The sequence below is a fragment of the Helicoverpa zea genome, chromosome 13, assembly GCF_022581195.2.
Source record: "Helicoverpa zea isolate HzStark_Cry1AcR chromosome 13, ilHelZeax1.1, whole genome shotgun sequence".
NCBI classification, from domain to species: Eukaryota; Metazoa; Arthropoda; class Insecta; order Lepidoptera; family Noctuidae; genus Helicoverpa; species Helicoverpa zea.
In genome coordinates, this window is record NC_061464.1 from 6,067,769 (window position 1) to 6,080,554 (window position 12,786).

The following is a 12,786-nucleotide window of genomic DNA, read 5'->3' on the forward strand; positions in this document are numbered from 1 at the left end:
CAAAAACTTGTGTCTTCATTTTATATAGCCCCATCAATCTATTTATGTACCCAGAGATACAGAGTGGGTGTTATATATTTTCGTTACGCAACGTACGCAAATCTCTAATACATGACCTTGTCTGTCTGTTTATCTATCGTAACGATCGATATATGAATCATGATATTTCAATACTTTTATATTTTTAGTTGGTTAAATTAAACTACAGTTCATCCTAAATACCTTTGGATCGGGAAGATAATTATAGCGTTATTTTATATGCAATGAGTTTGGTGTCGATTATACCTCGATTAGAATTAAAAAAAAAATGATTTACATTAAAATCTTACTTTCACAAGTCGAATATTAAAAATACATGTATTGGTTTTATCCAATACTGCATAAACTTTGCATTAGCAAACTAAATTGCCGAGTTTTATCCTAAAAATTACAAAAATTCTGCTGACAACAGATTGTTACCATAAACATGACTAACAATATGCTTCAATCCTGAATAGAAGTACAGACAAACTTGATAAGGAACACCCAGTTTCGATCTACTTTAGTGAAATAGACATTTGAATGTATTGAGATAGATGGATTGGAAATATGAGAGTTCCATCTAAAATATACCACTGCTAATCAATTTAATGTTTACAGGATAATATTAGGATATTACATCTATACTACCTCATACATATAACCAGATCTCATATATAAATAAGTAGTAAATAATTAAACCGGATTGAGATCGGATGTAGCGTATTAGGCCATTTCAAGTTTCATACATTTTGCGTAACTGTGAGGCAATGTGGCTTCAAATTACTTCTCGTTCGCAACTACCAGTATGTTCGTATGTCCACAAGACCCGTAATATCTAATTCATAAATAATTATCCTCTGTATATACTCAATAATTTATATTATTATTTAAAATTGTTGCAGAGAATTTATGAAATTATTTAGAAATCTTATTTCGAAATACGATATTGTGTTCTGTTTGATCTCTTTCATGTTGCTTTAGCTATCAGCACGAAATTGGTGTAATATTATTGTGTCCTTACTATAATAAAAGTAACGTTCAGACATATACTAACAAGTTTCATCAAAATCTATCCAGTACTTAGATAGTTTTTGGCTGAAAGGGTGGGTACCTAACAAACATCCATGCATAGATATGAACTTTTACATTTATTTGTAGTATTGGTAAGTATGCGTGTTTGTTTTCTGCATAAACTGTTGTGGTTCAAATATATGCTACACATTATTAATCAGACATTCCTTTCCGATATCATATACGGTGGATTTTTAAGCCGAGCCATCACCACCATATGTTTGACAATATATATTCACCTAATCTCAAAATTCAATCTCTTATCGAAAAACAATAGATAGATCGGTTGCAGAAACCCACAGATAGTTGACAGGTTCCATGTATAAAGCGATCACATTCAACGAAAGTTTGGTAATACTCGATATGACGCAATGAATCGCGGGCGCCAGCGTCCACGAATCGTGCGCATATACTCACGACAATCTATTACAAGGGATTACAGCGAGTTACTGAAGTAGTTTAAACTATAATTACGCTGTTTTAACTGTGTTATGTGAACGTTAAACTTGCTTTTGTTAGTGGGTTTTTAGTCAGTTTTGAATTTAATGTTAACAATGAAATTAATTTTGGGAAATACGCCGGGTGTGAAGATTTTAATCTTTCATAAGATATTTTAATGTCAAACCATATCCTAGCATTGATAGATTATTATTGATTTAAAATCGATTCCGGACATAGTTGACTCTTATTGCCTTGATTTCAAATGTTTTTATTATAGACTTAAGAATATATAAATAAAATCCCATAATCAGTTTGCCGTCAGAGTATTCTAACCATTTTAAAAGAATAAAATCTGAACACAATTGATTATTATAAATATAATTGATCAATATAATTGAGGATAATATGATTGGTTTATATTGTTAAAAACTTACATAGGTAAGTATATAAACTTCCTTCATCGTCTCAGACGTTATTTCCTAAACAAATCACTAAACAAAATCTACCATAGATCTAGATATATATATATGCTAAGAGACCTTTTGACCACCTTTTGTATTTACTATGTCTCTGCGAAAAATCCTTAAATTGTAAATGCTCACAGTAATAGGTACCGAAAACCACTGTTTAGCACTGAATCCTTTAATTATTTTGGTCTTAATTACGTATCAAATTCCTTAAATTCGATCAGTAAGTTATAATGTAAAGGTCATACAAGATGGGTAAGTGACAGCTCGACGCTTAAATGTCAGGAAAACACGTTTCCCTCAGTCGCAGAGTCGTGCGACTTTCTTGTGAGTTACATCGTGAATCGAAGTTACGAGTTTTATTTTGCAATATAAAATCAAACCAGATTTAAACCAATGATCGATTTTATTTCATCGTTAACTTGAAAAATAATTTTAACCAACATTCCAGATGGGAGGTTCTCAACCCGGATGTTTGTATGTTTTTTTATATATATTAATCATATTCTTATTAATCATGGAGAGTCTACCTTTAAAAAAATCCTGAATAAATCTTCAATTTTACTTAATAAGGGTTTTGAAAATTACCGTCCATTTGGTTAATATGATTAATTATTTTCTTCTTTGAATAACCGTGAACCAACACAATTCGTTGAATAAACTAAAGCATGCAAATAACCGTGTGAAACAATTTCTTCACCAACAATTAACAATAAATAAAAAATTACATAAAAAAAACTCTCATCAACACTTCACTGACAACTTACAAGGATCGTTGAGCACACAAAATAAATTAATTTCAGCTGTTTCCTAAAAACCGCTTATATTTATCGTTTATTCACTGTGAACGTATTACTTGAGTGTTCAGATTCTTGGTTTCACGACCGCTGATATAAAACTCCATCAGTACATTATACATTGATGATTATTATTGGCTGACGTAGTAAAAGGTGTTTTTTTTCTCTTTATTAACAGTCAGTGTATGTTGCATATAAGTTTCAGTCGCAAGGAGGTTGCGATGCGATTGCCGACCTGCGTTGACCGAAGCGCGGGGGAACGATCGGGCTACTTCGTTCAGTCTTCGTCTCGAACGGAGCGGAGTCACTCGCCCGTTCCCGCACATTTCAAACTTCGAACCACAATTCGAATAAAGAACGCGTGCGGACTTTTTACTCCGAGAAAGTGACTCGTGATATTTATATAAATAAAATTGGACCGGTGTTGCACTAATAAAAAAATTCGAAAGTTGAAAGGATATTTTTTTGGTCAAAGTTTTGTGATGCGAGTTACGTCGTCTCCCTTACGGTGAGTGCTTTTTGTAATAAAAAATATTAATACAATAAAAGTAATTAAAATAAAATTAATTGCTTTTTATAACGTGATAGCGTGCTTGTAGCGATATAAGAGGAGATTCGTTTTCTTTTGCTTGTGAAGTTACAATGACATTTAAAATTACAAATCTTGAGTGAATAACTGCACTGACGTGAGACTTACGTACACGTATAATTAACTATTATCACGTACATTACGAAAATGCTCTACATAGTATCAGTTCACTAGAAAATCGAATTGAATGAATTCAGTAACATGAGCATCAAAATATTTTTTTTCGGAGGCTTGACTTTGCGGAAAAGATGTAGGACTTTTTAAAATAATTTTGATCATGTAATTTTGATCATGTATTGGTTTTATACACGTATATCTATCGTAAAGAATTTAATTAAATACATTGCTTTGGTAAAGGAGAAAGGTTTGAAAAGAAGCTTAAAATAAAATGGTGAATTTAATATTCCTTTCATTCATTTCTTATTTTTATGGAATAAAAATTAACTCATAACAGTCATAACTCACTAATAATAAAACATGTAACATATAAAAATACCTATATATAGGTGCTTCAAAATCGAATCACGCGCACTTTGTAATCGATAGAAGCAAAGACATCAACGACCGCCGCTTATTCTAACTTTGCTTACATATGTAAGTATAGAAAACTTTATACAAGAGAAACATTACCATTCACCAATAATATTATACTCAGTTAGTTAACTGTGTTTATGGACATCTCTACAAATTAATATTTTATACATAGGAATTAATCATTTTCCGACTTCACCAGAAAGGTATGCGAAATATTTTGTGTTCGATTTATTATTTCCTATAAATATAAATAAACCCCTATAATCTTACAACTAAATAAACTAGAGCAGGCTAAAGTAATTATGAATAAATATAATTCAAAAAATTTTAAGCAGTGCCGTAATCTTCTGAAATAAACTATGGTAGGCTAAAATAATTGTAAAAAAATTGTAAGCATTGTCGTAGTCTACAACTAGTACCTAAATTATCCGGTGCACAATCCTCTATCAATTATGCAGTTACGCCTATATAATGTTTGCAAACTGGTCGGTTACTGCTCGATACATATTTCATATTACGTAAACTTAATAGATTGCTGAGCAGTTTACACTGACGGCGTTGAAAGAGAAGTAAAGCAACATTCACTTGGATATACATGATTATGGTAACTGTTTAATTGTGGTAAATTATAGAAGTCACTGTGGTATTATTCGAGTCCGATTCACCCATCATCTCCCGAGCCTCTCCCCAACTATGTTGGCGTCGGCTTCCAGTCTAACCGCATGCAGCTGAATACCAGTGTTTTACAAGGAGCAACTGCCTATCTGACCTTCTCAACCCAGTTACCCGGGCAATCTAATACCCTTGGTAAGACTGATGTCAGATTTACTGGCTTCTGACAACCCGTAACGACTGACAAGGAAAATTTATCGTGCCCTCTGAAACACAGTCATTGGTGTCTAAGACTTAAGATATACATGCATAGAAAGCACTTACTTAACTTTCCTGAAGATTTTTTTAAAATCTCTTTAGTTTTATCACAATAAAGTAACAGCTAGCAAGCTTTGAACTTTGTGCTTGTTTGTTTTGCTATTGTGATTAAAACGAGAAAAAAGATTCTTTGAGAAAGTTGTTTGTAATTATTATGGGTAGTATTTAAACGCAAATCAAAAAATATCCTTTTTCTATGCAATAAGATTCCGAATTCCCATCAAAATTACTGATTGCACAGCAAAATATTCAACTCAAAATATCACTAAACACACTACAATTTATTTTCGCAGCGTACAGCGATTTTTCCTAAAGCAAAAGCTTTTTCATCAATGCACAGCTAATAATCTTAATGCACATTATACATGTTAACTCTTTTTCTTTTAAATATAGCTTCTATTTTTATATTATTTACAGCAGTTTTTCAGAATGAAACAGCATTTTATTTGTCTCAGTCATCTTATTATTTATTAATTACGGCATAATGAGACCAGCAAAAAAATATAAAATTAAATACAAAATTGTAATTTATTGAATTATTAAAGCGCGTCTTGCTTTCGCGGGGCGTACACGTTTCCTTTTTTGCCCTAGGCGCCACGTACTTGAGTCGGATCGCAAGTCCGATGATATGCTTGCATATACATACTATAGTTCTTTAAAAAAATAGGGCTGGTGCATTGTCAGTCATTGTCAGTATTTCCTTTTGGCATACATTTCATATAAGTAGTCATTAAAAGGCTACTACTATAATATCATATTTCAGAATGTTTATAGTCAGAATCATCTTTTGGCATAGTTTTGGAATTTTTATTTTCCTGTAAGAAGCATGCAAACAAGCCTGAAGCATGAAAGCAGGCATGCAGCATGTAACCAGGCATGCAACATGGAAGTAAGCATGCAACATGCAGCAAGCATCACTTCTGTCACGGCTCCGGCGCTTCGTGGCTCCGGCGGTCAAATGCGAGCTTATCGTCGCAGATGATTTTCACGCTCACCACCGCAGCTTCGGCTTACTGGCCGGCCGAGCCGGCCAGCCTCAACCGCGTTGGCGAGCGTTAAAATTACCTGCTCCTCAGCTCGCAGGCCGCCTCGCCCCTCCGCGCCTACGCGGTTTTGAATTGCACTCTAGGGGTAGGGCAGACAAGACTACGTGGAGTCGGTTTTGCAGCGATTTGTTTTCGTTACTAGCTTCAATTTTTAATACAATATTTTTTAATTGAACTCTATCTTACTCACTCGCGCCACTCTGCACTCCAGTGACGAAAAAGCGCGCGAAGCCGCGAACCTTTTTCAGTTAATTTGTTCTGTTTTTAGAAATAATGCAATGTGACAGGATTTTTTTGTTATAATAATCATTTAATTTGTCGAGCATGGCTTCTTGAAAATTAAGACAAATATGATGAACAGGTTTTGTTGTACTTACTGGTTAATATGCGACTGGGATAGTTATTTTGCTATGAAATATGGAAAATTTGCTGTGCAGTCAGTATTAATGCTATGTATGTAGTATTTTTGTACAAGAATAAATTTAAGTGTATTGCATTATAATAAAAAAAGCAATGTCATATTGATGTATAATTTCGAATTATCTGCAGTTTGAGTGTTGTTAAACATTTAGTTTATTTGTAGTGAACTAAGTTATTTGATGTAAAAAAGAATATAAATGATGAGTATTAATTGATAGGCGATTATTTATTTGATATGCAATTTATAATATCCCAATTATTATTAGAAATCACGTGTTCAAATATCGGTCACTAATTACCAGTCAATCTATTATATTGACAAGATTGTGTGCCTGAAACTGGTTTATTGGTTTAAATAGATCACGCATGTCAATAAAATAAAAATTATATTATGAAATATTTTTGGAGAGACTTGTGCTGTAAGAAAACCATTTTATATAAGTAAATGCTTTCTTTTGTAAATAGTTTTTTATGCATTTCTTACCAATAAGTCCTCGCTTGTATTTCCAAATTATTAACATTGATTGATTACCATTGATGTTAGCAGCCAATTATACAAAAAAAAAAAAAAACATTTAAATGGTGCTTTTTCTATGAAACTCTGATCAAAATAGCACTAGCAAGTGTAAATGTATCAAAGGTACTGAGTGAATGGCTACATCGTGACGAAAGTTCTGTTTACCAACCTTAAAGAGCAGAGGTTATAAATACGATTAGTACAGAGTAGATTGACCAATGAGGTATAAGTGTAGGGTTTTGCGGAGTAGGAAAGATAACTTGGAAAATGTGGAATGAAACTAGTATTTAGAAAGTAATTTCATCCCAAGTTAAAAGCATGATTTTTAAGTACTTTACTGTGTTAAAAATATTCCATGGAGTATTTTTTTTCTCCGTTGATTTTCTGTCTATGTATTAATTAGACCTTGAGGAGGTCTATGTAAAATAGGTACTTGTACTCAGCTGCAGCTAGATAGATTGGGATCCGATACCAATACAGTTGGGAGAAGGCTTTATACGCAGATATTTATTTATTTATTCTGAAAACAGGAAGGACAGGATTACAGGAATCTTCGATGTGGGCCAAAAAACAGCAAAATTAAAATGGGTCTGGGCTGGGCACGTCAGCCGAATGCATCCAGACAGGTGGGCCAATGTTGTTGCTCAGTGGATACCACAGGATGGCCACCGCAGACGTGGTAGGCCCCGGAAGAGGTGGCGTGACGATCTGGACGCCTACAACCCTGACTGGTGGGAGAACTCTAAAGATCGAGAGGTGTGGAAACAAAATGGGGAGGCCTTTGCCCAGCAGTGGGACAATAAGGGCTAAGAAAAAAAAAAAATATTTATTCTTAGATTATATGTATATGTAAGTCTTCGATAAAGTAATAACTCTATATCAAGTTTGAGTACCTATAGTCTTATTGTCACAGTTTCGATATAAAATTGTGTGTAATTAACTGGACAATGTTTCTGTAATAAACTGAACATAATATGAACAATACATATCTGCATAATAATAAAGCAACGCTTGCATAAGGCAATAAAAGCGTTAACTTAAATAATAATTATAACTGCAATCAAACATAAGCATCTGATATAATAAAAAAATAATTAATAAAGCAAGTAATGAACGAACATGTAAATTGTATTTTAAGTCCGGTTCAAACAAATAACATTAAAAAAAAACACTCGCAAAAAAACTCGAAAAAACTCGCTAAAAACGTGGTAACCGAATTTAAGTAACGTGCGTAATTTTATTATCAAAATTGCATCATGGTCCCACAATCATCTGGTTCGCAGGAAAAACTGTTGGTCTGTAAAAAAACAATTGCTATGTACATACACAATGAATGATCAGTTTCTTTGAAAACAATTATTTTTCTATGACTCGTTAATGGCATCCTGTGTGTAATAATAAATGCGAAATCATTTTTATAACAAAAATGTTAGCGTTAGTATTAAAATAGGAATATTATAACCTAGGAATATTGTTTATATATTGCAATGTACGAGACAATGTCATATTTTTTTACATAATCTATCTATATAAATAAAAATGAATTGTTGTTCGTTAGTCTGATTAAAACTCGAAAACCGCTGGGCCGATTGAGCTGATTTTGGTTTTAAAATGTTTGTAGAGGTCCAGGGAAGGTTTGAACGATACGAAGTTCGCGGAATCAGCTAGTAGGATATAAATTTTTCTATGATATAACTTTTTAAGTATATTACAATATAATACTGTTGTATGTGATACATAAAAAATCTGTTCCTTTGAAGTAGACAATCCATGAGCTTTGGATTTGAATAGCAGAGTTTTGGGATATGAGATCATATGTAAATTCCAGGAAAAGGATTAACTTTATTTTTGCATAGCACCCATAAAATATTTCGTAAGTTTTGTTCCTATCTTAAAAATAAAAGGCTAAACTTTGTTTATTTTATTTTGGTCGTTTGATTTATATCTTAACATACTTGTTAGAATTGAAAATATGAGTATTGTAATTTAAAAAAATAGTAATTCATTTAATTCATCGTTAGCTGTCAAGCCTTTGTTCTTTTTGGTCACAATTTAAAATTAAAATCTAGAGTTTGATGCATCTTACCGTAACGTTTAATAATGTTACAATATAATAATATGTATTAGCTCAGTTATAAAAGCTTTAAAAGACACGGAAATTATATTCGAAATAATAATATCGCAATTATATTTGATGCATTTTTTTCTTCAGCACAAACCAATAAGATTACGCAGGTATGTGAGTAGCTTAACTACAGTGACACAAACGAAGAAAAATGCATAAAGCTTGGTTTTACCTTATTGTAAAGCTCAACAATATATTCACGTCCCGCGATCATTACTGTGTTACAAATACCAAGAACTATATACAGAACCTCAACCCAGCAGCAATTCACACTTGATACCGTTTTAATTGCTTCTATCCGCATAAGGCAATTCATTTTCATAAACAAACCATCGACATTGTTGATTTACAATTTATTAATGCTAAGTACTCATTGAAGTGCAAATGTGGACCAAAGAATTCTTCACGCAACTTGACCATGCAACTCGACTCCTATACACTGACCACGTAATTTTGTATTGTTTGTAAACCAACGGTGAGTCAGCACAGTGACTTTGGAGGACCATCCATTATTATGCGTAAATGTACAGCGAATAATATTTTCGAGTGTGGCGGCAAATATTTTATGTGTTAACTTTCTAAAGGAGCGTTCTGAGTTGTTACGGAAGCGGACGCGCGGTATGGACGCTGTTCGTAATGTATGAATCGAAGTGTGTAGCGAATGTTCATGATAACCGGTATTGGTGCATTAAAATTTAAACGACGTGAGACAAGTTAAAATAAAGTTTATACCGCTAACTGCTTACTTATTTTAAAGCTTAAAAGAGCAAAGGAAACGGCCCGGATTTTTTTATAAGTACACGTTTATGTCTTCGCAGTAGAGGTCACCTTTTAGCCTTATTATATTATTTGCTAATGAGGATCTAAAATTATTATAACATAGAATATTTTTCAGCTCAAAAGAGGTCGAGAAAAAAATGAACATAATAAACCTACACTACTCTTCAAAAGTTGAATAAATTGCATCGTAGAATCACATTTTTAAACTGACCTAGATCGTAATTCATAAGATACTAGTGAACGAACAGCTTTGAGATAAGATAAGAGCCCTTTATGAGCTTTTCTCGCACAAGGTCGTGAGAACTTTAGAATTTTTCTCATACTTGATATGTTTAGTAGGTCATCGTAGTATTTTATTGTAGGTTACCGGGTTCTCATCGTCAACACACCCAAAATAATGCCCAATGAACTGACATGTGCTATCATTAATATGGTAAATAGTGGATTTTATTACCCAATTATTTTACAATGTTTTCTGACCCTTACTGATACATACTCTGACCTGATTACTTATTATACAGATATTTTGTGCTTGTAGCTCTTTCTTTGGGACGTTGGTTAAACCGTGTGAGTGCCAATTCTTTGTAATACTGTGCTGAGAAGCATTTATCATAAGTGTACTTATTTTATACTTTACATCCAATTAGACATATAAAGGCCCAGTTGCACCATTAACTGCAACGATAACCAAACCATAACCAGCCGTATACTTCTTCCACTGGTTAAATCGGCGAGTAGACAACCGAAAATGATTCGATTATTGATCCATCTCCTCCCTAGCCTTTTCCCAACTACGTTGGGGTCAGCTTCCAGTCTAACCGGACGCAACTGAGTACCAGTACTTTACAAGAAGCGCCTGTCTATCTGACCTCCTCAACCCAGTTATCCGGGCAAAATGTTATAGTTATTGTTATACTTATAGTTCGGCCATTCAGAGAATGCGTTCCTGACACGTCGCGATTGAACTGACGACGTAACTTTGCAATGGCGTTGCAGTTACGATAAAAATATTTTTGCTGGTTGTTTACCGTTTTAACAATTGAGGAGCATTAAAACAACATAATTATATCAATAATCAATGAATGTTATTACGTCGTCAGTTCAATCGCGACGTGTCAGGAACGCATTCTCTGAATGGCCGAACTATAAATGGTGCAAGTTACAGTTTAAGTCACATCACGTTATCATTGTCACGAGATCTGGTTATTTTGTGATTAAATTAGGTTCGACAACTGCATAATAGATTGGGCAGGTTGCCCTTGACTTTTGCTTACATTATTAACGTGTAATAAGGATGCAGATATTCACATTGATATAAAGTTTTTAAACTACTTAAAGTGCAGAATTATTGACGTTAATAGCATGTAATCATATTTTTGTAATGCAGAATACCTGACTTTTTTTTTTGAACATGATTCGACTATGAAACATAGGCTGGTGCTCATAATAGGAACATAAATACCGCAACTTAGTATTCTACTAAAATATACTAAAACTACTAATGATACCTAAAACCTGGTAACCAACATTAACATTTTTTGTTAATAAATCGACTTAATTTTATATCCGTAGACAAAGCCTATTAAAAAGGAAACAAGTCAGTAGACCTTCACCTTATTCATTTTTAATGTTCTATTAAAATGTGGAGATTAAAATAATAGATTTCAGATAATACCTACCTATAGTTCGGCCATTCAGAGAATGCGTTCCTGACACGTCGCGATTGAACTGACGACGTAACTACATTCATTGATTATTGATATAATAATGTTGTTTTAATGCTCCTCAATTGTTAAAACGGTAAACAACCAGCAAAAATATTTTTATCGTAACTGCAACGCCATTGCAAAGTTACGTCGTCAGTTCAATCGCGACGTGTCAGGAACGCATTCTCTGAATGGCCGAACTAGTAGTATAGTAGGCGTGGCCTTGTACCTCAAGACATATCAATTTGTCATAATAAAGTACTTAAATTGACGTTTTATTGTACTCGGTTTTTTATTGAACTTTGACTTTGTTACGAAGTAATATTTTTTTTTCATTTTTCATCACGAATGCATCTAGCATTGAGGAAGTATTTATGATACAATTTCGTAAAGTTATTGTATATTTTTTTTCATTACGGTAAATTATTTGCTTGATATCTCTGTCACGTAGGTAATATATATATAAAGTAATCACTGTAAGTTGTAATATTTTTTTTGTATCTTTATCTACTTCTTTATAATCTTTTTTTCATTAAATTTTCGTTACGACTTTGAAACGGTGTCATGCCAAAATAAACAAGATAGTACAACACAAAGAAAGTGCATTCCGCATTAATTATTCATTTTAACACATGCCAAGTACATTTTCCTGCTTCTACAAATTGTTTATAATGAGGGATTAGTAGTTTCCTAGTTACATAAACTAATCAACGTTAAAATTGTTGGATGTCACCACGGATCCTTCCGTTTGACTGCTAAACATTATTTCATGTTAAGAGAGAAATTGGATAATCGTTATAAATGCAAAAGTTACCCTGTCGGTTTGTCGCTCTTTGACGCCACAATCACTTCATCATCCTCCGAGCCTTTTTCCCAATCATGTTGGGGTCGGCTTCCAGTCTAACCGGATTCAGCTGAGTACCAGTGCTTTACAAGAAGCGACTGCCTATCTGACCTCCTCAACCCAGTTACCCGGGCAACCCGATACCCCTTGGTTAGACTGGTGTCAGACTTACTGGCTTCTGACTACCCGTAACGACTGCCAAGGATGTTCAATGACAGCCGGGACCTACAGTTTAACGTGCCATCCGAAACACAGCCAATGGTGTCTAAGATATGCTTAGAAAGTACATACAGACTTAGAAAAGTTGCATTGGTACTTGCCTGACCTGGGATCGAACCCGCGCCCTCATACTTGAGAGATTGGTCCTTTACCCACTAGGCCTCCACGACTTTTTTTTTGACGCCACAATCACTTAACCAATTTAAATGAAATATGTGTAGTACACGGATGGTCTAGAGACAGAAAAGGACATAGGCTATTTTTCACCCTATTTATGGA

General features: G+C 33.7%; 1 protein-coding gene across 2 annotated transcripts in view; it reads left to right on the forward strand.

The window, feature by feature from the left end:
• Window positions 1-3,075: 3,075 nt before the first annotated feature.
• LOC124635683 (alpha-N-acetylgalactosaminidase) overlaps window positions 3,076-12,786 on the forward strand; it is a 67,448-nt gene continuing 57,737 nt past the window's right edge. Inside the window, exon 1 of one of the 2 annotated variants that reach the window (XM_047171627.1) lies at window positions 3,076-3,305. The gene's annotated coding sequence lies outside the window, so the exon portion shown is untranslated. The remainder of the gene's footprint in view (window positions 3,306-12,786) is intronic. The other variant, XM_047171628.1, reaches the window with a different exon arrangement.